The sequence below is a fragment of the Triturus cristatus genome, chromosome 7, assembly GCF_964204655.1.
Source record: "Triturus cristatus chromosome 7, aTriCri1.1, whole genome shotgun sequence".
Taxonomy (NCBI): Eukaryota; Metazoa; Chordata; class Amphibia; order Caudata; family Salamandridae; genus Triturus; species Triturus cristatus.
This window is the reverse complement of record NC_140590.1, coordinates 1,541,858,811-1,541,884,975: the sequence shown is the minus strand read 5'-3', so window position 1 is coordinate 1,541,884,975 and position 26,165 is coordinate 1,541,858,811. Positions and strand designations below refer to the sequence as shown.

At 45.9% G+C, this 26,165-nt stretch overlaps 1 long non-coding RNA gene across 8 annotated transcripts in view; it reads left to right on the top strand.

The window, feature by feature from the left end:
* LOC146812329 (uncharacterized) overlaps positions 1-26,165 on the top strand; it is a 431,626-nt gene that overhangs the window by 35,940 nt on the left and 369,521 nt on the right. For 5 of the 8 annotated variants that reach the window (XR_014965919.1, XR_014965912.1, XR_014965915.1 and 2 more), the window contains exon 3: positions 2,493-2,607. The exons of 2 other annotated variants lie outside the window; for them this stretch is intronic. This is a non-coding gene — a long non-coding RNA (uncharacterized LOC146812329). The remainder of the gene's footprint in view (positions 1-2,492; positions 2,608-26,165) is intronic. One more of the 8 variants, XR_014965914.1, reaches the window with a different exon arrangement.

Here is a 26,165-nt window from a genome sequence, read left to right as displayed (position 1 = left end):
GGTGGGAATTCCTATTAACCCTTTCCCAGGCAGTGGGCGAATCACGTGTTGATGCAAGGGGATTGTGAGGATAAAAGTATGACAAATCCACTGTGGATATGCCAGTCGCTCTCGAGTTATTAGGAAACGAGCGAATATGCCTCACCACCCTAGGGTCACGAAAATTTATAATCACACAATCACCCTCCACTTGTTTGGCTCTATTGCCCAACCAACGTACCCTACGTACAGTCAATATTTCAGCCCGTAGTCCAGCAGGTAAAGGCCTATTATTATTTAACCAGTGTGTGACTTTGTTCTTCAGCTCACTATGACACTCGGGCTTTGCCTGTGGGAGCCGAGGAACACCGGCCATTATAATTGTATAGGGTTGGGACTCGGGTGGAAGGTTGATACAAGGGAGATTTTGGAGGGAATCAACATCCTCTAGGTTGGGCTTACTGATAGAGATATTGTTTGTAATGGTGGCAGTGTTGATATTACGATCTGGTTCTATCGGAACATTGATGTTGACATGAAGGCGGGGTGCTTCCACGGCCTGTTCGGTAGGAGCAGGGATATGGGGTAATGCTCCATCCAAGAGTGCGTTAGCAGTGGAAGCAAGCCTAGTTTTGTCAACTATATCTAAGTTAGAAGAAGTTGTGGGACCAATAGAAGACACTGCAATCTTTTCCATCAGAGACATGTTGGCAAACACCATACCCTCAATCTTCTCAAGCGAAGTGGCGAGTCGAGTGACTCGCTCTATTAGAGGAAGGAGTAGTGCTTAAATAACTTCTCTACTGGCTTCAGAAAATCAGTGGTAGTGGAGTCTGCGTTGAGATGGAGGGTGGAAGGGTGCGGGGACCTCAAACTACCGGTTACCAAATGGGGGCTATCAAACATAGTAGAATTGGAAGCGTCACAAGTATTTGCAGATTTATGTGAGATGGACACTTTAGAGGTTTTAGCACGTTTCCCCTTAGGAGGGGCTCCCGTGCATTTCCTTTTACTCGGGATACGCCTAGGCTTGGGGGCCTGGGTCGATGCTACAGTAGATAGCTGGTCATGGGTAGACTGTGGGATGCTGGTGCTAGCAATAGTTGATTCACCACTGGACTCGGGAGTACTAATTGTCTCATGCAGGTCAACCAGCGGGCAATGAACAGATGTGTCCGGCGGTGCATTAGGGGTATTACCTGACATGCTGGGGAGAGGTTGGGGCTGGCGGTTGTTGGGCGAGACAGCTGTCATAATGTTGCCAAGGGATGATCTTTTGGCAGACAGTTCAAGGGACAATCTTTTTTCCGTTAATAAAATCTCATGTTCGAGAACACGAGCAGCTCTAGTAATAAAATTATCAAGGGTCCCTGTTACTTGACCCCCTAGGCTACCCCGGGCCACCTTCCTACCGGACCTTAAAGAGGTCATGATTTAGGAAGAGAGCAAACAAACAATGAGGGGGGGGTAACCGGGGAGAATAACAGATACACCTCTGAAGATTAAAAATAAAATTGACTAAATATGACCAAATCACACTAAAATATAGGAGTGCTAGATATAGGCAACAAATACTGAATGAGGAAGTTCACCAGTCAGCAGTGACACGTGTACTCACAATAACAGCACAGTTTGTAACTCGTTACGGGCGACCATTTTTCAGAGAGGTGGCCCGCCCCGACCACAACCGACCACGAACGGCCACAAACGGCCCGCTCTTTGCCCGCTCTTTGCCCGCTCTTTGCCCGCTCTTTGCCCGCTCTTTGCCCGCTCTTTGCCCGCTCTTTGCCCGCTCTTTGCCCGCTCTTTGCCCGCTCTTTGCCCCGGTCGTCGGCCCGCGCGCGTCCCGCTGGCGCGTTACAAAGTTGTGATGTTATTGGCGAGGGCCGTTAACCAGGAGGCGGTACCGGGAAGAGCAACCAGGTGAGGCTGATGTGATTGGCGCTGGGCCCCTTGGTCCTCGCAGTCCCAGAGCAGATCAAGGCAGCAGCCTTCCCCCGTAGTTCAGCTTAGCGTCCGTGGAGGTCTGTTAACTCCGAGGCACACAGCAAGAATGGGGGCTCGACCAGGCTTTTATGCAGATAGAACCAGCGAGCGGCACCCGCGAAGCGGGGGCCGCGAGGCGTTGTTTGGTGCAGGGAGGCGGCTCCAGGAAGAGCAACCAGGTGAGGCTGATGTGATTGGCGCTGGGCCCCTTGGTCCTCGCAGTCCCAGAGCAGATCAAGGCAGCAGCCTTCCCTCGTAGTTCAGCTTAGCGTCCGTGGAGGTCTGTTAACTCCGAGGCACACATTATATGCATGAAATGGATTGCTTGATTTGTTGCACCGTTGTGTATTTTTGTGTGCTTTTATGGTAAATTTAACCGCAATAAAGCTTGACTTGACTTGATTAATAACTTGCAGTGGGAGTATCCTGCTTTAAGGCACTGCCACTATGGAAAATATTAGTGTTTGGGATTTTGTGGGCTGTTACCATGGGGTGGTTTATGGCTAAGCAGTTACCTCTTTCACCAGCATTGCCTTCTGCAGGTTACGATGACCGTGTAAGGTGTTTCTACTGCAGTACGGGGATTAGTAAGTGGAAGAGGCACCATGACCCATTGAAGAGACCTGCCCAATGTTTTCCCAGGTGAGTGAGCACAGTTTTGAGTGGAATGGCTGATTTTCAGATTTTGATACTTCACCCCTAGTGAAAAGAACAGAACTATACTGGCAAACTCAACTGCTGCCTGTGGCCAAGGTGCACCATGGCTCCTCTGAGGGGAGCAGAAGAGGGCAGCAGGGTCAACGATATTAGAAAGAGACCGAGGTGTATGGGGTATCTTGAGTACCTACTTCCCATGGGGAAGTGCTTGTACACTTAGATTGGTAGTAATGTACCGCTTCTGCGATATGCTGGAGCACTACATATCAAATTAAGGTCTGGTAATCAGACTGTGGGCATATTGGGTCCATTAAAGTATCAGATGGGAGGGAGGCCTGGTGAATAGAACAATATTGGTTAATTGTGCGATGCTTAAATGATCATTGAGCTGCTTTATGGCACTTGTATAGCGCCAAGAGGTCATGTTAACCAGACTTAGTATATCACTCGTTCATTAAAATTGGGGTAGGAGGAGGGCAGGGTGGGTATGAATGTTGTCAGGTTGATGGTGACTTTTAGATAAGGGAGACCAACCCCCTACAACATTATCAAGCAATTTGAGTACACTGCTTTAATCTCCCAGGCCTCTGCATCATCTGCCCTGTCCACACCACCTCTCCAAACATACTCTCTGGCACTTCTCTGGGCCTGAGAAGTTACAGCTCAAAGTGGGCAATTGCCTGGGGCCTTCTGGGGAACTGAGCTTCGGACTATTTTGTCTGTCTGTGTAAACCTCTTCTCCTCTCTGCCTACTTCTACCTCTTACCCTCTCTAAACCAGTGTCCTAAAAATATTCATGGTCCGATGCAAGGAACCTCAATTGTTTTTGTTAACCAGTTAAAATGTACCATTGAATATCACGAAATGGCAAATAAACTTTAAAATTTGATCAATACAGGGGCCTGCAAGGATGTTTTGCCCAGGGACCCCTGAAATCATAAAATATTACTCTGGACTAGCAGTTTCTAGGTGTGGTAATTCATGAAGGCAGCTTAGCAAATGAAACCCAAGCTACAGTACTGCCAAAAGCAAGCTGACTTATCCAAAAGGATATCACTGCATATGTCCTTCAGTGCAACTGACACTGGACACTCCAATCACACCATCACCTTAGTAGTGACATACCAGGTGACCTAGTATTTCAATGTGCCCAGCTTCCACACTAGGTCTGTGAGATGAGGGGACGCGCCTGCAGTGGGAGCCTGTTTTCCGTGAGCCAGCACCAAAGAATTTCAGAGGACGCCGTGAGGGGAACGGCTCGGACGAGAGAGCAGGGCTAAATCAGCCTAAATTCTTACCGGCACCCCCGTGAGGGGAACGGCCAGCGTTGCGGGACTACATCCCCCAGAAGTCTCTGCGCCAGGCGCTCGCCGTTGCTGTCATCAGGCAGCGCCTGGCCCCTACTTCAGTGCCGCTGGAGCCCCGCAGCGCGGGACGCGTGCGGGCAGCGCCCGGGCGAAGCCTGGGCCAAGGGCGGGCCCGTCTTTGCCCGCCCTTGCCAGGAAGAGGCAGGGCAGGGCCCCCCCCACTTAACATCGCTGGCCCGGGGGCATCTGGCTGTGAAACTACTGCTGGCTACCCGCATCGATATTTATTATGGGGAAAAAGACTTCAGCAGCATCCAGAAGACCGGGTAAGCCCAAACAACCTGCAGCACCACCACCTACTACCCCATTGCCAAGCCTAACGGCCATAGATAAAATGTTGCAAAAAACAATAGGGGTCGTCGCCACGGCTATTCAGAACACTGAAAGACGCCTCTCGCTCCCACCAAGTTTGCCCTTATTTATGCACCATGATAACTCCTTTGAAAAATCCCTCGATTCTTTACTTGCTACATCCTATGCGGGGCTCCCGGGCACAGATACCAATAAGAACCACATAAATGGAAATATAGCATCTTATGGCCACCTGCCCACGGACTCTAGGCTATCGTCAACCCCCACTATGTTAAAGCCAAGCTCAAACAGGGACTTGGATTTTCTGTCATCCCCAGCTGACAATTTGATTCACACAGAAGGGATTGACTTATGTCACGACTCTGATGCTTTGGACTCAGGTGGGGATAAAAGCACTAGCGCACTAATGCAAACAAGGGGCCAGAAAGCAAAGAGGCAAAAAGCTAAGAGCAAACGGAAAAACATTGAGCCTGCACAAAATAAACAGAAGGGTGGGAATAGCCAACCACGGAGGTCTGTTGCCCCCGTAGTACTAGATAAGGCTAAGGGGGACGGCCTACCTAGCGGGATGGATTCCTCTATTATAGAAATTAACACAGTGTCAGGGGCTCAGGGATTTTGGGGGAGACTGGAGACACTGATATCTACTCTTTTGGGTCCTTTGAATTTACATGTATCAAATATAGAAAAGAGGATGAGAGTATTGACTGATCATGTATCTAAACTAAGTTCAGGGCGCCATCAAGAAATTTTGCCCTCCTTAGGGGCAACTACCATCACTGATGATGCCCAAACAAATCAGCCCAAAATGTTTAATAAAACTAACATTAGCGTCCCCTTGTTGCCCCCAATACCAAGCACAAGTAAAAGCCTACCACCTGTGGAACATCGTGCCAAACGGGCACCCAAACCAACATCCCCCAAGGTCTCTAAAAGTAATACGGCATATCTTGGACAAACCAATACTGATGTCCGACTTGACTCATCCCCTCCCTTACCTAAGCCGGACCAGTCTATATTAACCATTGCTAAGCAAATTCTGGCCCGTATCAGCCTACCCCCAGAGTGCGGACCCTACGTCCTGGTCTTAGCTAATGTCCCCAAGCTAAGGAAAGATCAAGAGGAAAATTTTGTTAACCTAAAAAATAGAACTCTCCACTGGCTATCCAGACATTGTCAATTTCCGATGGATGGCGCAAGAGAGATTATTCATACCCAAAGAGTGGGGTGGGTGGGCCCCTTAAGGAAAAAGTTCGAAGGGGACTGTATAATCCTAAATTTTAAGTCCCCTCAATGGGCTCAATGCACGTTAGCAAAAGCTCCACAGCCCTCCTATTGGGAATATAACACCACCCTTCTCCCTCTTGGGTATTTTTACAGGCACTTAATAGATCCCAATCCTAGTTTTGGGACTCATTTCTTGCGACACCGCCAGGACATTAACACTAATTTTAGAATTAACAACCGACGTTACCACCAGGACCAACATCCTGACACTAGAAATGGCCTTTCATTGGGTAATGTGACTGCACTACCAGCACACCAAATGTCATATCCCCCTTCCTTAGCCGTTCCCCAGCGCATTCCCAGGGAGAGGCCCTATGCAGTGACCAATCAAAATTTTTATCCGGATGAGCATGAGAGGAGGTACCTGTATAATGTCCCAACCTATAATCGATTCGAACATGCCTTTTCAAACTTAGAGGAACTGGACTGACTGGGGGACAGTGTTAGGAATATTGAACGTGTAGAGGCAGCCGATGTAACTGAGGAACTTTTAGATCCCACAAAAATTATTATATTTCAACCCATGGCCGCACAGCCTGCCACGGTCGAATCCCCAGTTGCACGTGAGGATGTAACAACAACCCTGCAAATTAACCCCAGGCAGATTACCAGGGATAAGCATTTAAGTAGCCCAAGTGGCTGTGATTTGTCAATCCTTAGCTGGAACGTTGCAGGTATAGAATCAAGATTGTCTGACCCTCAATGGGTCCAGCTATTGGATGGCAAAGACATCATCATGTTCCAAGAGACCTGGGCCGTAGGGAACCTGCACCTAGAGGGTTATTATTGTTTTAGCGTGTTCGCCTCTAAGCCTGCCTTTGGTCGTGCAATGGGAGGACTTTTTATTGGGATCAGGATATTGGCGGGTGGTACTTTTAAGGATTTATCATTCGGGAACCCAAACATTCAGGTTCTTGAATACAAGCGAAAGACCAAGATTTATTTAATTAACTTTTATAATAATGATTTTAATTCGATACCAAATCGGAACTATATAGCACTTTCTAATTTATTGGTACACCTTGAAATGAACATGAATATGGGTCTAGATGAGAAGTCAGGGATTCTTATTGGGGGTGATTTTAACGCGAAAATTCCAGGAAAGCATCGATTAGAGGACAAAAGCTATCCAGATTCAGCAGACCGTAGAGGTACTGAGCTCGTTAAGATATTAAACGAACACATCCTTAGTAATGTAATGGAAGCAAGCCAATCTCCAAGGATGACCTGTGCCCCCACGTATAGAGGGAGAGATTCATCTTCGACGATTGATTTTATTTTCACATCCCCCTACCTAATAGATCGTGTCACAGACTCAAATGTGGTAGAGACATTATATGGAGACCATAACCCCCTTACAGTTACTTTGTATTTGGGCCCTAGCCCAGTATATGCCAAATGTAATGGCGCAAGAGATATTATACCATCAGGTGATGGTCTCCGTCTAAAATGGAGGGGAATTGATTGCGAAGCCCTACTTGATCGTGTAAAAAATGATCATCCAGTATTAATAAATTCTTGTTTATCACCCGACGGGGATTGCCACAGAATAGTTACCGATTTTGGTAAACTATGCGTGGCAATCAAAAATTATTTGTTAGTCCCACTACCCACAAAGGCGAAAGACCCAAGATGGTTCGACTCTGCCTGTTCTATGGCAAACAGGGAACTACGCAGGGTATTAACCACTAAGCCAAGGAATATAGCGGAGGTACAAACAGCTAGGAAATTTTACAAACAAAAAATAGCTGAAAGAAAGGCGGCACTTTTGATGGAACAGTGGGAGTCCCTGGTTGTTAGCGCCAATCTGAAGAGCAGTGGGCCATTTTGGTCCGCTGTCAGGAAAATGCGCGACATGGGTAAACATTTATCCCCAATCAGCTGCAATATAACCAGTAGCACTTGGGAAGCCCACTTTTCCAATATATATGCTGCTCCCTTTGAGGAAATAATTACCCCAGATCTGGGACAGCTGCGAGACCTGCGGATTGATCTTTCTGAGGTGGTGACAGCCGTCAGAGAGAGCCTTGGCAACAAGGCCCCTGGCCCAGATGGTCTTCCCATAGATATTATAAAGTATAGTTCAGATCTATGGGCGCCAATTTTACACAATGTTTTTAACAGTTTGTCAAGAGTGCCCATCCCTAAGACGTGGTGTTTTAGCATCCTAGTCCCAATTTATAAAAAGGGCGATAGGTCAGATCCAGCTAACTACCGCCCAATCTCGCTTCTGGACAACACTTTAAAAATACTCGGGCGAGTTATTTACAACAGGGTGGTAGAGTGGGCGGAAGATTCTGACCTATTGGATCCATGTCAGATGGGATTCAGGAGTGGGGTGGGCACGGTCGAGCAATGTTTGAATCTAAAATTAATAATTGATAAGTATACCGTTGCTCGATCGTCCCCTATATATCTCGCTTTTATGGATCTTTCATCTGCGTTTGATCTGGTAAACAGATCAAAACTGTGGTCCATGCTTCTCAATTATGGACTGGATGAGCCTCTAGTGCATTTCCTGGCGTATCTCCATACTGATCTCAGGGCGCAAGTCAGGATTGGGTTGGGAGGTGAAGTTTCCGGAGCTATAAAAATTGGCAGGGGGGTTAGACAGGGGTGCGTTTTAGCACCCCTGTTGTTTATCATTTACATCAATGGCATAGCAAAGGTTTTAAAACAAGTAACTAGAGATGTGCCAATTGTCCAGGGGCATCCTTTGCCAGTTCTACTATACGCAGATGATGCGGTCCTTATGGGCCGCACCCCTAACTACCTCCGTTTGCTTGTGGAAAATTTTGTACATCATATGGAGGGCCTAGACCTGCGTGTGAATTTTAAAACATCTTTTGTTATGTCATGCGGACCTGGTAAACGGAAACTTAATACCATCCATATCGGGTCTGATAAACTAGATTCCGTAAATTCTTTTATATATCTTGGGGTGGCTTTCGCTACGAACAACTCATGGAGTGGGCATTTTGCCCACGCCACGAGCAAGTTCTCGAAGGCCATCAACTCAATATTGAGTCTTCCACGCCCTAAGAAATTAGGCGCAACCAGTGCTATTTTAAATTTTTTTAGATTGCAGTGTATTCCTGTTGCCACTTACGGGGCTGAAGTTTGAGCCCTTGCTAAAAACCCCGGTATCCAACGTGAAGAGACACGTTTCTGTAGGAAAGTATTGGGTGCCCCAATCTCATCCTCTGAATTTATCTGTCACAAAGAGCTAAATCTCCCTTACATCTGTAATTTTATTAGAAGCAGACCAGCCTTATTCTGGTTGAGAATCTGGAGGAACAACGCAGCCTCCCTAACACAAGATATAATTAAAGATTGCCTTAAATGTGATCACGGTCTTTCAATCCCATGGCTTGCTGGAGTTTTAAAATTACTAAGTGCCGTGAACAAAGGAGATCTCTTCTCAGATCCCTCCAGAATCGGATGTCAAGATAAGGCAGAGGTTAAACAAGCACTATATGCACTCTTTGAAACAGAAAGGATGGAAAGGGAAATATCCAAATCCACTGTTGTTAGATACATGGAGAATGACCTGTGTAGGCAACCCCTCCCACTTTATCTTACTCTTCCTATGTCCAGCTGGGAGAGGTCTCTGTTATTTCGATTAAGGGCAGGCTCCATAACATTTTTGCTGGGTTTCCCCTTGGGTTATAATCACCCTACAGAATGTAACCCCTGCCCCTGTGATGGTACCAGCAAACAGAATGATCTGCATTTTTTTTTCTTCTGCAAATTTTATTTAGAATACTTTAACTGGTTTTTAACACCTTATTTTAGAAAACAAAGACCCCTCTCCCTGGAGGAGTCCCGTTTGATGTTACTCTCCCTGGATACGGAGGAACCGACCTTTCGTACTAGTACCTTTTTAAGACTAATAACACGTGTACATAATATGATGGAAAACCCCTGAAAGATTGCTGTTTTAGTTCCCTTTTTAATTCCTAAGTTACTGCATTTTGCAATAATGAATCGTTTTAATGTCTGTACTTTTATGAATTCAAGTAATTCGAATAAAGGTCTTTTGATTGATTGATTGAGATGAGGGTGTTGACTGGCAGGTATTTTCTTTTGCATGAGCATCTGCAGTTTTCTATTTTTCCCCCTCTGCCCTGCCCAACATAACCTCAATTGAGGAAGCTCGGATTGCCTTGTTTCTTTAAGCACTAGAGGCTCTGGGAGAGGAGGTGGTACCCAGATGATGCACATGGGTCCATTAAGACACAATGATTGGGCTGCTGGGATAATGAAATCAATACCAATGCTACTGCAAGAAAATAACTGCATAACCCGAGACCTCTGAACTCTGCCCTAGCTTATTGGTGCTTTTATTTCATTAATCTGTTTTTCTCTCTCCCCACTTTTTCTTGCAGCAAATTTCATTGCCTCTACTCCCTCTTACTGCATTTCTTTGCTTCGGCTTTCTTAGTCCTGTGCTTATGTTTCTCACCCTCCCCCCAATTACTCTATGCTTAAGCCTTACTCCTAGTCATGTTATGTATTTTGCTCTTTCCTCTTCTTAAACATTCTCCCTTTCTTGATCCAACTCCCTTTATCTATTCTGCTCCCTCCTTTTTAACTGTCCTCCTGTTTTGATTTCTTATCTGTACTTATAATTCCATTCACTTCATCGTCCTGTTTCTCTGTTAGCAGGATCAGTGCCGGCCCATCACACCATCAATGGCCTTTTATTTTTTATTTTTAAGGCTGCTTCTAGACTTATTAGCAGTTCTGCAGACACTTGCATTGCAACATTAATATAGGACTCACTACCACTGTGGGCAATGAAGTGCTTGCCTTCATGGGCAGAATGCTACGCCCTATAAGCCCGGTTCTGTGGATGCATGGGTGTGGCCTTTTTCGTGTTCTAGCAAGGGAAAATGAGGGCATCAAGCAGACAAATGAACATGCCACTGCCCTGGGTTAGCTACAAAATGCCACCCTAATGGAAGTGCACAGCGTACGTTCACTTTTGTGCCCTTGTGCCATTGCGCGTGCTGCCCTATTGATGGCCACACTTCTGCTTATTTAGCAATTTTGTGGTGAGTCATGCTTTGTGAGTACAGCTCATGGTTCTCGGGGATTAAATGCAATTTTTCCCTATATTGCAGGTTTTTATATGAAAATACTGGTGATGGTTCAGGTTGTCCCCCTATTCATGACCCCTAATTCCCCAAATCCCATTCCAGATACTGAGCTGATTTACTATTTTTCGAGTTTTAGAAATGAAAATGCCTGACACAAATTGAGATGGAAGTCATGGAGTCTGGTTTCAGCAAGTCCCCTACTTGGACCCCCAGATGGTCCTATGGTGCATTATATGCATTTTTCAATGGGCCTGTGACTGCCTGACGTATCTCTGGCTTATTGGCCTGCAGCTTATAGTTATAAGGGGATGGCTGGAGGAGCAGCCATGGACATTGGTTGGTCAGTTGTGGACTGGAAAGTGGGTTGGTATGTGAAGGAACGTGCGCAGTAATTGAAGGGTGAGATCCTGAAAGTAAAGCGGAGGCTTGCTGCCGTCTAATTGTTGCGCTCTGGAGATTAAAAAAAAAAAAATACGAATCTCTGTCCTTTGTTTTTTTTAAATATAACCTCATACTTCACTCAGCATTTTATTTGCACTTTGTGGTAATTGGCGCTCTCACCTCGGTCCACCGCAGGGCTTCTACCCTGATTGTTGTGGAGGGTGTGGGCGTGTGCACGCTTTCCTTGATTGCTATCGGCTGCTCAGGCTTGGGGGAGGCGGCACTCTGACGGTCACGTGACCTAGAGCTCCTCTCTACTTCAATCCAATGCCACTTCTCCCGCGCAGCGGACGCGCGCCTCACAGTACCTGCCTTGGAGAAGTTTTGCGTAAGCATATTACTCTTGGGGGCAGGTGTATTTCCTGAGGCAGAGCAACATCTATACGTTGCCTCTTTAGGTATGCAACAATTTTCCTAACCTTTCTATGTTCGTTCAACCCCCTGCCATTCTATGTTAGATATCGCACTACACTATCCATTCTCAGAGTAGTTACAGACCATGCCATCTATGATCCATGTATGCAACACTATATAGGATAAATATGTCCAGACCCACCTCAGAATTACATAGCAACCTATGATTGTTCTAGTCTCTCCAAACAGATAGCTTCCCACCCCCCATGCTATGCAGTCCCCAACTGCATATAGTCGAAGTCAATACTCTCCTATCCACTGAAATACCCTCTTACCGAGGATGGAAAAAGAAAAACGTAAATCAAATTTGAACAACGGCAACTGAGGCACACCCTTTTTGGTTCACACTCCGGGTCAGATGTTACCCTGCTCAAAACTCTCCGCACTCCAGCATACTTGACAGTGGTGAAATAACAATGGTTCCATTCCTTATGAGATCTTACCTATAATGCCACTTAAGCAATCCCCCTGTTCATGTTTTTCCCATTAGAGACCCTGCTATAATAAATGAAAACAAAAGGTAAGTTTGTGTACACTGATCATGACCTACTAGGAGTTACTATTAACTGCATAATACTATATGCATAGAAGATACTCCAGAGCAGGTAACCCAGAATCTGGTATTGTGTTAATGCAGCAACTTGCCGATTGCCATGAGTTAATGCCACCGTATAACTATATAGAATTCTCCGGACCAGGAATTAAGCTCAATTAACTGCAAACAAGCTCTTTGATATAGCGCTTCCTCGGATTATGTGTGAATGAGGGAATCCTCAATTTCCCCGGTGCGGAGTCTCATCACATGCGCCTGCCTGACTGCTAGTTGCTCCCTTTCTGTAGCGGCCACCTTCCCAATGCTTAAGAAATTGCATCGCTTGTGTAGGGTCTGTGAACATATGTGTTTTCCTGTCAGTATGGACTCGCAGCTTGGCATGGTACATCAAGTTGTAGTCCAGTTACAGCTTGCGAAGCTTCCTCTTGACTAGTGCAGAGTCGACGGGCGTCCTGCACCTGCTGCGTAAAATTGGTGGATAGGGAGACAGCCATGCCTTCGTAATGAAGCTCCTGCAGCTCCCTGGCTCTACAGAGCACACTATTGCGGTCCCTGTAATTAAGGAGCCTCGCTATGATTGGGCATGGCGGCGTACCTGGGTCCAGTCTGGGGGCAAGCAAGTGATGCGCCTGCTCCACTACGAATATAGTGGAAAACAATCCCTTCCCAATAGTGTAGCAAGCAGTTATTCTACAAAAAGTTCCATGTTGGGGATTTTTGTGGATTCTGCAATTCCTGCAATTTGAATGTTATTCCGCCTTGAGCGTGCTTACAAATCCTCAACCGTAGCCTGCACAAGCCAGTTGTTTATCCATGGCAGTATGAGAGAGGCGAGCAGTGTCTAGGGTATCCTCAGTGTCTGTGACCCTTTTTTCTACAGCATCTAAGCGTTCAGTGTGCTTGTCTAGTCTTTCGAAATGTTAATATATCCATTTTCCCATCCATCTTGTTCAGACTGAATTGCATAGTTGCCAGTATTTGCTTCAAGTCTGAAACTGAGGGAGAGTCACCCGCCTCTGAACCTGAGTCTGAGGCTTTTTTATCTTGTTCATACTGCCTTTGTGATTTCCTTGGTTTAAACTGTAGTATTGTTTGAGATTTCTCAGTTTTCCCCACCATAATGAAGCCTCACAGAATGTAGCTGGCGTTGTTGGCATAGTAATGCCAGAGGGCTGCAAACCCTGCCCTGTATTTTGCTGTGGGTTAGTTAGCACGAAAATTCACACATTGAATGGAAGAGGGGATATGAGCTTCCCACCGGAGTATTATGCATTTGACCACCTGCTACAGGATCAACTGTTTCAATGGGGGAGGCAAGGCTTCACTCCCAGCACACAGCTGCACGCAAGGCAGACCCGTCACCACCAACACCACAAGGCCCAGAGCGAGTCAAGGTCCACTACATCGCCGGGGAGCTTATTTTAAAGGCGGGGACCTCTCACCGACACAAACAGGTTGTAGGGCCACCTGCCCCTCTACGCGATCCAGCATAGCCAGGCGCGGCTGTCCAACCTCAGCGACCACACCGAGCCTGGTCGGAAGAGGGCCCCAGGCACCCCAGGCGCAAGATGCTGCAGTCTGAGACAAACCAGCCGTTGGAGGCCGCCACACTGCACTCTGCTCTGACCTGCCCATTCACTGCTGCAAGTCCGGGATTGCAGTTCTAAGTGGGTCAAACGGTGCAGGGGCTCTCTTCAGGGCCCCCTCCAACAATCGCCATGTAGGCCCGGCCAGGGTGATGATGCCACTGCGAGGATAGATGGGGGGCCATTGGATCGAGCAGCCCCAGCATCCAGATCTCCAGCCAGGCTCGGTTGTAGCCGACTCCATCTGCACGACCTCTCGACTCCTCTCAGCATTCTGTAGACTCCAGTGCCCGGACAGGCCGCACTCCAGAAGCGAAGACACCGGGCTGTTGAGAGCATATTACAGAGCCCTAGCTTGAGCTGCCGATGGGATTGCCAGCCTCTGGGCAACGCGGGCATTCTGCTGCCAATCTTGAGGCTACCATGTCATCAGGTAGTCGATTACAGTGGCAGTGCAGTAAGACTCGCGCTTTGTTGAGCAGGATTTTGAAGGATTTTAATTCAAAGTTGGTGGAGACACTTGCGGCCATCTTAGATGCAGGCAAGCTCCGCCCCATGTATTCTTCACTTGTACATCTAAAATAAGTATTTTAATTAAACAAGCTACGAGTTTTACACGCTGAAAAAAGACGAAAAATACCAAAGTGTTCATTATGTTTCTCATTTACTGGCCTGACATGCTCCAAAACCTGGAAATCTTAGTGAAATGCAAGGCTTTGCAATACTGCCACCTATTGGTCAATTTCTTTTATTGAATCACACAAAAAGGCACTGAAAATAAACATGCAATTTTGTATCAACCGTGATTCCTTGATGAGAGCATGCAACACATAGTTAGCATCGAAGTTTAATACTCCGCGCGCTCGCAGAACTCAGTGGAATTTTGTGGAGTTTTCTGGTAGTTCCGTAGAGTAAAACTCTGAGAGTTCCACACAGGCATACACGACAACCCACTTCAAGGTGGATTGTTCGATTTTGGGAGGTAGAGACAACAGCCGCCACTTACTTTTTATTTGGGTATATTATATTAGTTTTTGGCTTCCTATATTCCAAGGTAGTCAGATGTGTTGCCAATTCATTTCTACTCCCAGCTGTTATGGCTTGATTGTTTCTTTTTTTTTTTTTTTGGAGCGTTGGGAGGGGGTGTTGGTTTTTGGTCTGTCATACATGGCATCTTTCGTATGGTTCTTCCCTAACTTTTGGCCTTTTAACCTCTCTGTTTTTGGCGGCTGTTTTTGGTGACTAAATATTTTGAAGCCTAGTATTTGTCGGCCTAGTATTTGGTGGCTCAATATTTGGTGGCTATTTTTGGCCACTCAATTTATGGCAGCTCATTTTTTGGCTTGCCCTGTGATTGATGGCTTTCTAGTGTGAATTTATTTTGATGGGCATGTTTATGCTGCTATTGCCACTAACTGAACAGAATACTGCTGTCCTGTCTGAGTCAAGTCTGCTAGTGCTTATGGTCTTGCACATATTGGTTTGTTATGTGTAGAATTTGTTTATAAGAATCTATTATTTTTTTTTAAACTTTGTTATTCACATGGGTTTAGACAATAGAGAACCTTTGTTACAAGGTGTTGTAGGTCTTTAATCCACTTTAAGACATATTCGTAAGGATCCTGGGTAAGGACTTTTCGATGATTCAAGTGTGCTTGTGTCATCTTACGGAATTTTTCCTCCCTTTCGAAATCTGAATTTAATTACTCAATATCTGCAAATTTACCCCACAAATTGTACATTAAACTTTCGGAAAATGTCACTCAAATATCTTTTTAATGTCTTTTAATTCGTTGAATTTTAGAATAAAATGGGTAGAGCGACAGTGATAGGTACAGGCAACCTGAAAATAGAGGGTAAGCAACTGGTGAAGAATCACTTTCCCAGAGGGCAGTCTAGAAGACAGGATTTCTTGATTAACTGCGCATGCCTTAATACCTCTGGCGTTCTTGAGGCTTCTAAAATGTCGGGATTGGAACTGTGAATTCAAAAGATGACTCTTTGCAAGGAGGGTGGTGTTAGATTTTGGGAGGTACAGACACCAGCCACCACCTACTTTTTATTTGGGTATATTATAATAGTTCTTGGCTTCATATACTCCAAGGTAGTCTGAAGTGTTGCCCCTTTATTACTACTGCCAGCTGTGATTGCTTGCTTTCTTTGGAGCGATGGAGGTTGATGTTTCTTGAGCGGTTACACCTGGCATCTTTGGCAAGTTCTCCGTTAACTTTTGGCCTTCAATCCTCCTGTCTTTGACGGCTTTTTCTATTATTGTGCATTTCTTTTGATAGACATCCTAATGCTGTTAGTGCCACGAACTCTACCTCTATTATGTTAACAGAATACTGCTATCCTGTCTCTGAGTGAAGCCTGCTAGCAATTATGTTGTGTTAAAAAAAATTATACATTTTATTTTTTAACTTTAAGTCAAAGAGACTTGAAGACTGGTGACCCTTATGACAAGGTGTTGGGTGTTTTTAAGCCACTTTAAGGCATGTATTCATAAGGATCCTGGTTAAGGACTTTGGTATGATTCATGTATACGTATGTCATCTTAAGGACTTTTACCCCCGTTCAATATCTGAATTGTATCAATCCATATCTGCAAATGTAACCCCACATATTGAACTGTACATTAAACTTTCAGAAAATGTCACTCAAAAATAACTGCAATGTCTTGCCCAGGGTTCCCAAAAATTGATATGACAGTGGAAATAGTGAGCGGTAGAGGTAGCATGAAAAGAGAGGTTTGGAAACTGGTGAAAGATCACTTTCCCTTGGGGCAGCCTAAATGGTAGGAGGCTTTGAGCAACTGCCTATATCTTAGTGCCTCTGGCGTACTTGAAGCTTCAGCAATGTCAGAATCGGAACTAGAAATTCAAAAGCTACATGACAAGTCACTGGTGGGAGGCTGGGGTTACCATTAAGGATACCTAGACACCTACTTTTTTTTTTTTCGGTATATTATTATTGTGGCTTCTTATGGTCCAAGGTAATCGGATGTATTGCCCCCTCGTTATTACTATCTGCTGTAATGGCTGGTTTTTTTGGTGGCTGGGGTTGGTTTTTGGTCTTAGTCCTGGCATCCTTGGTGTGGATCTCCCCTCGTAGCCTTCAACTTTCCTGTTTTTGGTGGCTGTTTTTAATGGCTCACTTTTTAATGGCTCACTTTTTAATGGCTCACTTTTTAATGGCTCACTTTTCAATGGCTCACTTTTCAATGGCTCACTTTTCAATGGCTCACTTTTCAATGGCTCACTTTTCAATGGCTCACTTTTTAATGGCTCTGGACCAAGTTCATGGAGAGTGCAACGTGGAACACTGTGGAGTGCCCAAAAATGTTAATTGCACTAAGCAGAGTTCCACAGGCAGAGTTGCTCACCGCACCCGTTTGCATGACCTATTAAATTTTTTTCAATGCAAAGTTTGTTCTCACGCTGCGAATTGGGCACAGCCATCTTGTTTTTTGCTCTGTTTATGGTGGTAGTCTATTTTTACAATGTTTCTTTAATCCTCCTCCTATCTAACTTATCTAATGTGTATGTATTATATTATCCTGTCTCTTTATGTATTTTGTTTTTTGTACTGTTTTGAGTGTTTTTGAGACTTTTCTCCTTTTTACATTTTTTGCCTTTCTTATTTCTATTTTCCCCTCACCCAGCTCCATTGCAGAGCAGGGGAGTGTCAGTGCCAGCCCTACCCGAACCAAATGCAGTACCAGCCACCTACCTTGTGATTGGCGCTGTGAAGGGGTGCAACCCCTGTCATTTGTTTCAGAGTTGGAGGTGGCTCTACTAGTTTATGTGCCACGGCACCTCCCTCCACCTTGGCAGCCAGCAGCAGGCCTGTCAAGGGGTATGGCCTCCGGGAGCATCGGTAGCACTGGGAGAGGGTGCCCCAGGCTGTGCACCACAGGTGCACTCAACAGTCGACATCCCAGACAGGGAACATGACCTGCTCTGCTAGGCATTGAGGTTGTGGGACTCGGTGAGTAATAATTATTTGTTGTTGTGTTCTATGCTAATATTAATTTCCCAAATAGCAAGCATGCTCCTCACACTTGGAGGTAAGTTAAGTTCTCTTGCAGGGGATTTCCATGTATAGTCATAAGCACTTGAATAGTTCTGCTCTTGAGCCGGGAACACGGAGCACTTCTTTAGATATATCTTCTTAAGTGGATATTTTTTACCTTTCTTCAGACACTTGAGAGATAGAAAAAAACAATAATGCAGCATAACTAAACGGGCTACCGTGGCCACAACCTCATCTTGAAATTAAAAAGATAGCCAGTATACTACGTTTTTTGCAGTTTTTTATGGTGTTTAACCCACAGAAAAACTCCCCTTTACAAAACTCCTTTTTTATGATGGTGATAAAAGGATGGGACAGAGTAGCCCCCATAGGCTGCCATTATGTCTTAAACTAGATGCTGTGCCTTTAAGAAACACCTGGGACCACCAGTATCCCATGATACACAGGCAGTGGAAGTTACTTCAGTTCTTTTTTCCGGCTCCTTTTTTCAGGACCCTAGAGCATTGAGCTCTACCAAATTTGGGTATTTTCTTTAAAAATAACTTCAGAATTTTACTTTTAAGTGTTACACTCAACATCTTTACCTTTCTCTACCTTTTTCTGTTTTTTCCTGACAGCAATTACCTGTTTTCATTCAAAAATGCCATCTCTTTTTGATAAGCGTCCAGACTGAGAAGGAAGAAGGCCAGAACTGACCCTCTTAGAGTGTGCATTATTTGTCTACCTGCCACTCATGTTCCTGATTCCTGTTCCATCTGTAAAACCTTTTCCAGGCATACCCTGTGTGACAGGGAGAAGATTCGACTTCAAGGAGCAGAAGAACGAAGAAAACAGCAGGTCCAGTCATCAGGTGGGACTTCAGGGTGAGGAGAGGGTCAGTCCTTTACCAGGGCCGAGGAGAAGCTCTTCGGCGGAGGCTACGCCGACAGTGAGAACTCCTCATTTGCCCTCAAGAAGCCCACTACAGACGGAACAAGATCGCCATCAAGAACGTCCATCAGTCGACCTCGATTCATCACCGTTGATCGACGTCAACACATCACCATCGATTGGCATCGACCATGCCGTTGATCGAAGTCACCACGCCGCCATCGACTGACGTTGAGAAGACACCGTCATTCGACGTTGAGAAAACACCGTCTGTAACCGACTCAGTAGACTTCAAGAAGTATGCAGTCGACGTCGGGAGGAAGTTCTCATTCAAGACGATGTCCAAGGTCTCCATCGACTAGTAGATCAATGTCGAGGGGTAAAGATGGCTCGCCTGTGGAATCGGTGGCTCTCCAGAAGGCACGGAAAAAGAGGAGACTAATCTGCTTGTCGGATTCGGAGTATTCCCATACATGCTCTCTGTCTAGGACCATATCACCTACTCTGTCTCCTCCTCATCTTCCAGATGATCAACCTAGGCCTCCTACATTGCCTCCGCCTCAGCCAGCTACACCTCCTCCTCTTGCACTCTGCCTCCTCCTACACCATGAAGGTCCAGGTCCAGGTCCAAGTCCCACACGAGGAATCGTTCTCACCGACATAGACGTTCCTCTACTCATCTCCACTGCTGACATCATGGTGGAACATCTTGTTCTAGGCACCAGGGACACTTCCTCGACGAAGACATTTTCTTACTTTATCAGACTCTCCTCTTCAAAGGGTTTCACAAATCGTTGATATTGCTCCTTTTCAGCAAGTCTTTGTGCGAGGGGCTTCCAAATTGAGCATTCCAATGTCCTTTCCAACGCCATCAACTTCTGTGATATTCGAGACTTTGCAGCAAAGACAAGCATCTCGTCCTTTGCTTCCTTTGGTGCCAGGCCTCTTAGAACTGGCATTGGAACTCTTTCTAACACCCTCTTCCATTAAGCCAGCTTCATCCAGGCTGCAAAAGAAGTATCATCCTCCAGAACAGGATCCCACATTCCTAAGGGTGGATCCGCCCCCAGACTCAGTCATTGTGGTGGCTTCTAAAAAGCAACATACTACGGCTCCGTCATCCACAGTTCCACCTAATAAAGCCATAAGATGGACTCAATGGGTAAAAAAGTGTGCAACACAGCAGCGACTTCCATGAAAGCAGCTAGTGCCACAGCTCTTTTAGGTAGATATGACCGAGCACTATGGGAGTCGCTCCAACAATTTGTGGAACATCTACCTAGAGATAAAAGGGAGGATTATAACGAGATCTTAATGGAAGGACGTATGGTATCTAACCCAGTAATTAGCGCTGCTGTGACGCATCTCTTCTGGCTGTGCATGGATATTGTCATGGAGTAGCACTCAGTCGACATTCATGGCTTCGCTTGACTTCTTTGAAGCCATAAGCACAACAGAGCATCCTGAATCTTCCCTTCTCAGGCACTACTCTTTTTGGATCTCATGCAGACAAGGAGATGGCACGCATGAAAGTGGAAACGGAAACATTAAAAGCTGTTGATCTCGAGACAGGCTTCCAACCCCTCGGTGGTATCTGGTTCGACAGTCAGGCACACAACAATCATATCAACGATCCTACCAACCTTATCAAAAACAACGAAGAGGAAGGTCAGGACAACAACCTTCACAAGGAGGCAATATACCTACTGGCTCCAAGCCCTGAATCCTATCTTCCCCCTCTTCCGTTACCCACTCCGGTAGGGGGAAACCATTCAACATTTCTTGGCAGTGTTGCGAAGTATCACACAAGACAGTTGGGTTTTGAATATTGTGCGCAATGGATATTCTCTACGATTCACCAGCTCTCCACCATCAGTTCCTCCAAAACAATCAAGATTCCACCTATTGCAATTACAAGCAGAAGTGAAAATTCTCTTATGAAAACAGGCAGTAGAACCTGTTCCTTCGTGGCAATGAGGCAAAGGGCTGTATTCAAGATTTATTCTCATCAAAAAGAAAGACCAGAACGAGTTGAGACCCATTTTCGATCTAAGGGAGGCCAACAAATGGATTCGGAGAGAAAGATTCTGGATGTAACCATTAGACCTACAAGACGCATACTTCCACATCCAGATCATAAAAAAACAGCACAAGTTCTTGAGATTTTCTGTGGGAAACCACCACTACCAATACTATGTGCTTCCTTTCGGCCTGAAATTAGCACCCAGGGCCTTCTCCAAGTGCATGGTGGTAATGGCTGCCCATTTGAGGAAACACAAAGCGTACATCTACTACTATCCAGATGATTGGGTGATCAAGCCATCCACGTGACAGGATGCTCAAATACATTTCATTTGGACCTCTGACCTTCTCCTTTGATTGGAACTTTACGTGATTCAGACGAAGTCTACCTCGACGCCTGTGCAGTACCTACAATATCGGAGAGCATCCATCGATACTCGCACGGAAACATGTATCTTTCGGAGGAGAGACGCTTATCGATCCTTCAGAAAGCTCAGCCTCTCATTTCAATGTCACATCTGACTGTGAGGAAGGTCTCCTCTCTTCTGGGCTCCATGGCGTCTTGCATATTCCTCACACCGCGCGCACATCTCCACATGAGACACCTGCAGGAATGTCTGGAGGACCAGTGGTACCAGCGAACGGGAGATTGGGAAGACCGGATTCAACTGTCACAATATGCCCTACGGTACATCAAATTATGGTATTCGCCCATCAATCTCCTATGAGGGACTCCTTTTCACAAGGATTTACTGACTCAAACTATAGTCACGTATGCCTCTCTCCTGGGATGGGAGCCCATACAGATCACCTCCCAATTCAGGGTAGATGGTCACGCAAGGAATCCACTTACCACATCAATCTGCTAGAGCTACAAGCAGTTCATTTGGCTCTGAAAGCTTTTCAGCCATCCTTGCATTCCAACTCCCTGCTTGTACAGAGGGACAATACAACAACAATGTTCTACCTCAACCAGCAGAGAGGGTCAAGATCCAGACCATTATCTCGGGACGCCCATACAATCTGGAAGTGGCTTCTAGCCAGAAACCTGACCATAACAGCAACCCACCTCCCAGGTGTTCAAAATGCTCAGGTCGACTCTCTAAGCAGACTCCTCAGGAAAATTATGAGTTGGTCCTAAACAACGACGTGGTACGAGACGTATTCGAAAAATGGGGTACTCCAAATGTCGATTTGTTTGCCACCGCAGAAAACAGTAAATGCCAAATCTTTGCCTCCAGGTTCTACCAACCGGGAACCCTGGGAAATGCCCTATAGATAAACCGATCAGGCAGACTTTTCTACACATTTCCTCCAGTCCCCCTGATCCTGGCAGTTCTCGTCAAGCTCTCTCAATCCTGGGCCAAGATGATTCTCATAGCTCCGGAATGACCACGTCAATGGTGGTTCACAGACATCCTTCACCGGTCTATCCATCCACATCTCAGGCTGCCATGCAAAATGCACTTACTAATGAAGTTCAGAAGACAGATGGTACACACCAACCTCTCCTCTTTGAATTTGGCAGCATGGCTCCTGAGCTAGGGCAGTATGGACACTTGCACTTATCTCAAAACTGCATGGACATTCTTAAGGAAGCTAAGCAGCCTTCCACACTGTTAGATTTAAAATTCCCCGTTCACAAATTGCATTCAGCGTGCTACATTAGATTAGCAATGTGTGACTAAAGTACATGTAATAATGGTAACGTTCTACAACCCACTGAGTTATCCTGATACCATGTAAGCTTTCATTAGCCAGTGTGACTCCATTTTATATTTCGTAATCCTTATTAGACTGCCTCTGCTGAGCCCGTGTCAGGCCTTAGAATGCAGAATAGCCTGCCTCGGCAGAATACTGTATTTCGTTATATTTCTTCATTATGTCCAAGGCTGTGACTCAACTTGCTAATAAGGCAATTATTCTGTTCTTGCATTCCTTTGTATACATGTAGTTCTGCTGCCACGTTATGAGATGCTGAGACTCGGCACAGTGACCTTGGGTCGCTGATAGCATGCCCATCTGGCAGATGTTTAGCTCATCTCTCTGTGCCTCCATTGTTCATACCTGGCTCAGACCGGTACTTTTCCATCAGAGGTGTTGCCGAAGTCCCCTGAAGGGTTTACCTTCTATTAGCGAATGTTGGGGAGTCAGTCCTCTCGACAAAATCTTATGGTGATGATCTGACTGGACTCCTCTGCAGAGAAATGCAATAAATACGCACGTTTCCATTCTCTACTGTCTGATGGACTCTTCTTTTGGGAAGGCATAGCAGGTGGGCATAAGTACCAGTGAGCCCAAGCACGACTTCAAGAGACATCGAGAAGTCAATGCACTGGCAAAAGTGCGCGGTGACCAGGAGTTCCGGTTTCACGCTACTCAAGAGGGCTGCGGGTCTCAAAGGCCCCTTTGGAATGTCCAGACGCTACACCTTATGTTTACTGTTTCGTGATAGGTTTGCGAGAGGTAAACAAAATTGTGGTTCCCCAATACCCTGTGATGCTTGACATCACAGCGATTTTGACTAGGATTCCCCCGACTGCTACATTTTTCTCAGTCATTGACTTAAATGCTTTCTTTAGCATTCCCATCCATCCCGATAGCCGTAATCTTTTTGGATTTGCAATATGTGGTCAGAGCTTTAGATTCTGTCGTGCTCCACAAGGCTATATGGAAAGCCCTAGTATTTACAGCCAGGCTTTAAAAACACAATTGGATACACTGGAACTTCCATCTGGTAAGGTGTTGCTACAATATGTTGATGATATTTTGGTGGCCTCAGTCACTGAACAGGGCTGTAAAGAGGCCATAGTTAAATCACTGCTCCATTTGGCAAACCATGGACACAAGGTGTCCCTATCGAAGTTTCAGTATTGTCGACAGGAGGTCACCTACTGTCGAAGGAGGGTCGCAGACTAACACCAGAATGCATAGCTACTATAACTAACATGTCCGTCCCTAAGACCCAACGCAAGGTACGAGCGTTCCTGGGGTTAACTGCGTATTGCCGGCAATGGATCCCTAACTTCTCCCTACTAACGAAACCCCTTCTTTACCTCACCACCAAAGATGTGCATGAGCCTCTGCCTTGGAAACCTGCATGCCAACAAGCTTTTGAACAATTAAAGACTGCGCTTTGCTTGCTCCTGTGCTTGCTACTCCTGACTACCAAAAGCCTTTTGTGCTGTATGTACACGAGGCTGACTGTTGTGAGCTTTCTGTACTAACATAGGGTTTCAGTGGTAAGCAGAGACCCTGCTCCTACTTTTCAGCCATTTTGGATAATGTTGCCAGAGCGCTTCCAAGCTGTTTGAGAGCTGCTGCGGTGGCAGCGGTATCGATCAGACAATCGGCAGGGCTCGTCCTTGATACTGACCTCACAGTGATGGTACCTCACGCTGTGGACATGCTATTTAACAAGATTAAGACACAGCACCTCACCAGTGCACGTCTTACTGGATATGAGCTGACTCTATTTGCTGTGCAAAATAAAGTTCTTCCACTTTGAATCAAGCCACGTTACTATCCCTCCCTTCGGAAGGAGAAGACAATGATGTCAATGATTGCCTGTTCTGAACAGAAGAAGAAACGAAGGACGGGTAGACATGACTGATGTTCCCTTATCTGACCCTCAAGGGGAACTATTTGTTGATGGCTCTTGTTTCAAACTGCCAGATGGCACCATTACTGCAGTTTATGCAATCACCACACTACATACAGTAGTCGGGACATTCTGTGTCGCATATCAGTCGGCCCAAGCTGCAGAATTGGTCACTCTCCTAAGATCTTGTGAATTGAGTGAAGGACTGGATGTTAAGGTCTATACTGACCACCAGTATGCCTTCGGTGTAGCACACAATTTTGGGCTCCTCTGGGCAGAGAGGTGGTTCCTGACATAGCAAAATCCAAAGGGGATGATGGACGGAGTGTTGAACATTGCAAGCGCTCACCCCCAGTCAACTGATCTGGGTTTAATCCATCATCATTCTTTAGCTTACTTCGCCACCCCAGTTCAGACATGGCCATATGCAAATCAGTCTGACCCTGTGCCTCATGGGAACAGTCCAGCCTGAACTACCAAGCCATGTCTTCCCTGGATCGGAAACACGCATCCTGGGACCGGTTTCTGGCTAATCAGCCGTCCTCAGCCAGGCATATGGCCATGTCTGTACTGGTTTGGTTTTGGGGTTCCTGACATCTCATGGGCAGAAAATACAACACGGCCCCCTAATACTCAGATTATCAGCACTGACCCTCCCAGACAAACTTGCTATATTAAAATGCAGCGCACATAAAGCTGTTGTGGACAATGTGGGGAGGGGGAATGCGCTCGCAGACCAGACGGCTAAGGAGACAGCAAGGTCAAAGATGAGTAAAATGTTTGTGGCAGGTCCTGCTAGATGGGTCCCAGACAACGGGATGTTTGAGAACACTGTGGAAAGTGTAAGAGAAATACAAAGAGAGGCGACTGCAGACGAACTGGCAATGAGCGAGGAGAGAACAGGAAGCTTAGATGAGGACGCGTGTTGAACTGATTTTTAGGCAAACCGAGGTGGTTGTTGCTGAACGCATAGGTTTTCCCTGTAGTCACCATGGCCCATGGTCCGGCGCACATTAGTGCTAAAGGTATTTGTAAGCTGTTAGACCCGGTATGGCAGAATGAGAACATCTCTAAAGTTGCAGCACATTTTGTGCGACATTGTATCATTTGTCTCCAGCATAATCCTGGAAAAGGCACCCCTACACCTGCTGGTAATTTTGCACCACCTTCCTTCCCTTTCGAGGTTCTTCAGATGGATTTCATTGAAATGGAACGAGTTAATAACTTAATGTATGTACTAGTGGTAGTTTGTACATTTAGTAAGTGGGTTGAGACCTACCCAACTAAAGAGAATACAGCTCTAGCAATAGCAATAGCAAAAGCACTTTTAAAGGAGTACTTCCCGCTCCACGGATTGCCACGTGTGATCTGGAGTGACAAGGGGAACCACTTCAATGCCAAGGTCATTGATTTGGTGTGCAAGGGTTTTCAAATTACTCAAATTTCATGCAGAATACCATCCCCAATCAGCCGGCCTTGTAGAGAAATACCATGGCATTCTCAAACTAAAACTAGCGAAAATACATGAAAGCACAAGATTGCAATGGCCAGATGCATTTCCCCTAGCATTGGTGTCTGAGAGAGTGACTGCACATTCTAGGACCGAATTGTCACCTTACGTGGTGGTCTTCGGGTGCCCTGCTAATGTGTGGGGCATTTTTCCGACATTGAATATTCCTCATTTGATGTGTTCTGTCAATCAACAGATATCTGTCTCCCTACAACCATTGCCAGAGGGTCCTGAACATCGGATTCAGCCTGGAGACTTCGTTCTTATTCGTCAATTTCAGCTCAAATCCTGCCTGTAACCATGGTGAAGAGGCCCCACCCAGGTGCTCCTGGCCACTCTGCCAGCTGTGAAGGTGGATGGCCGGAAGCACTGGGTGCATGCTTTGCATGTGAAGAAGGTTCCTCTCCTGCTTCCATACGATTCCTGGGTGAAGGACAGGATCGCTG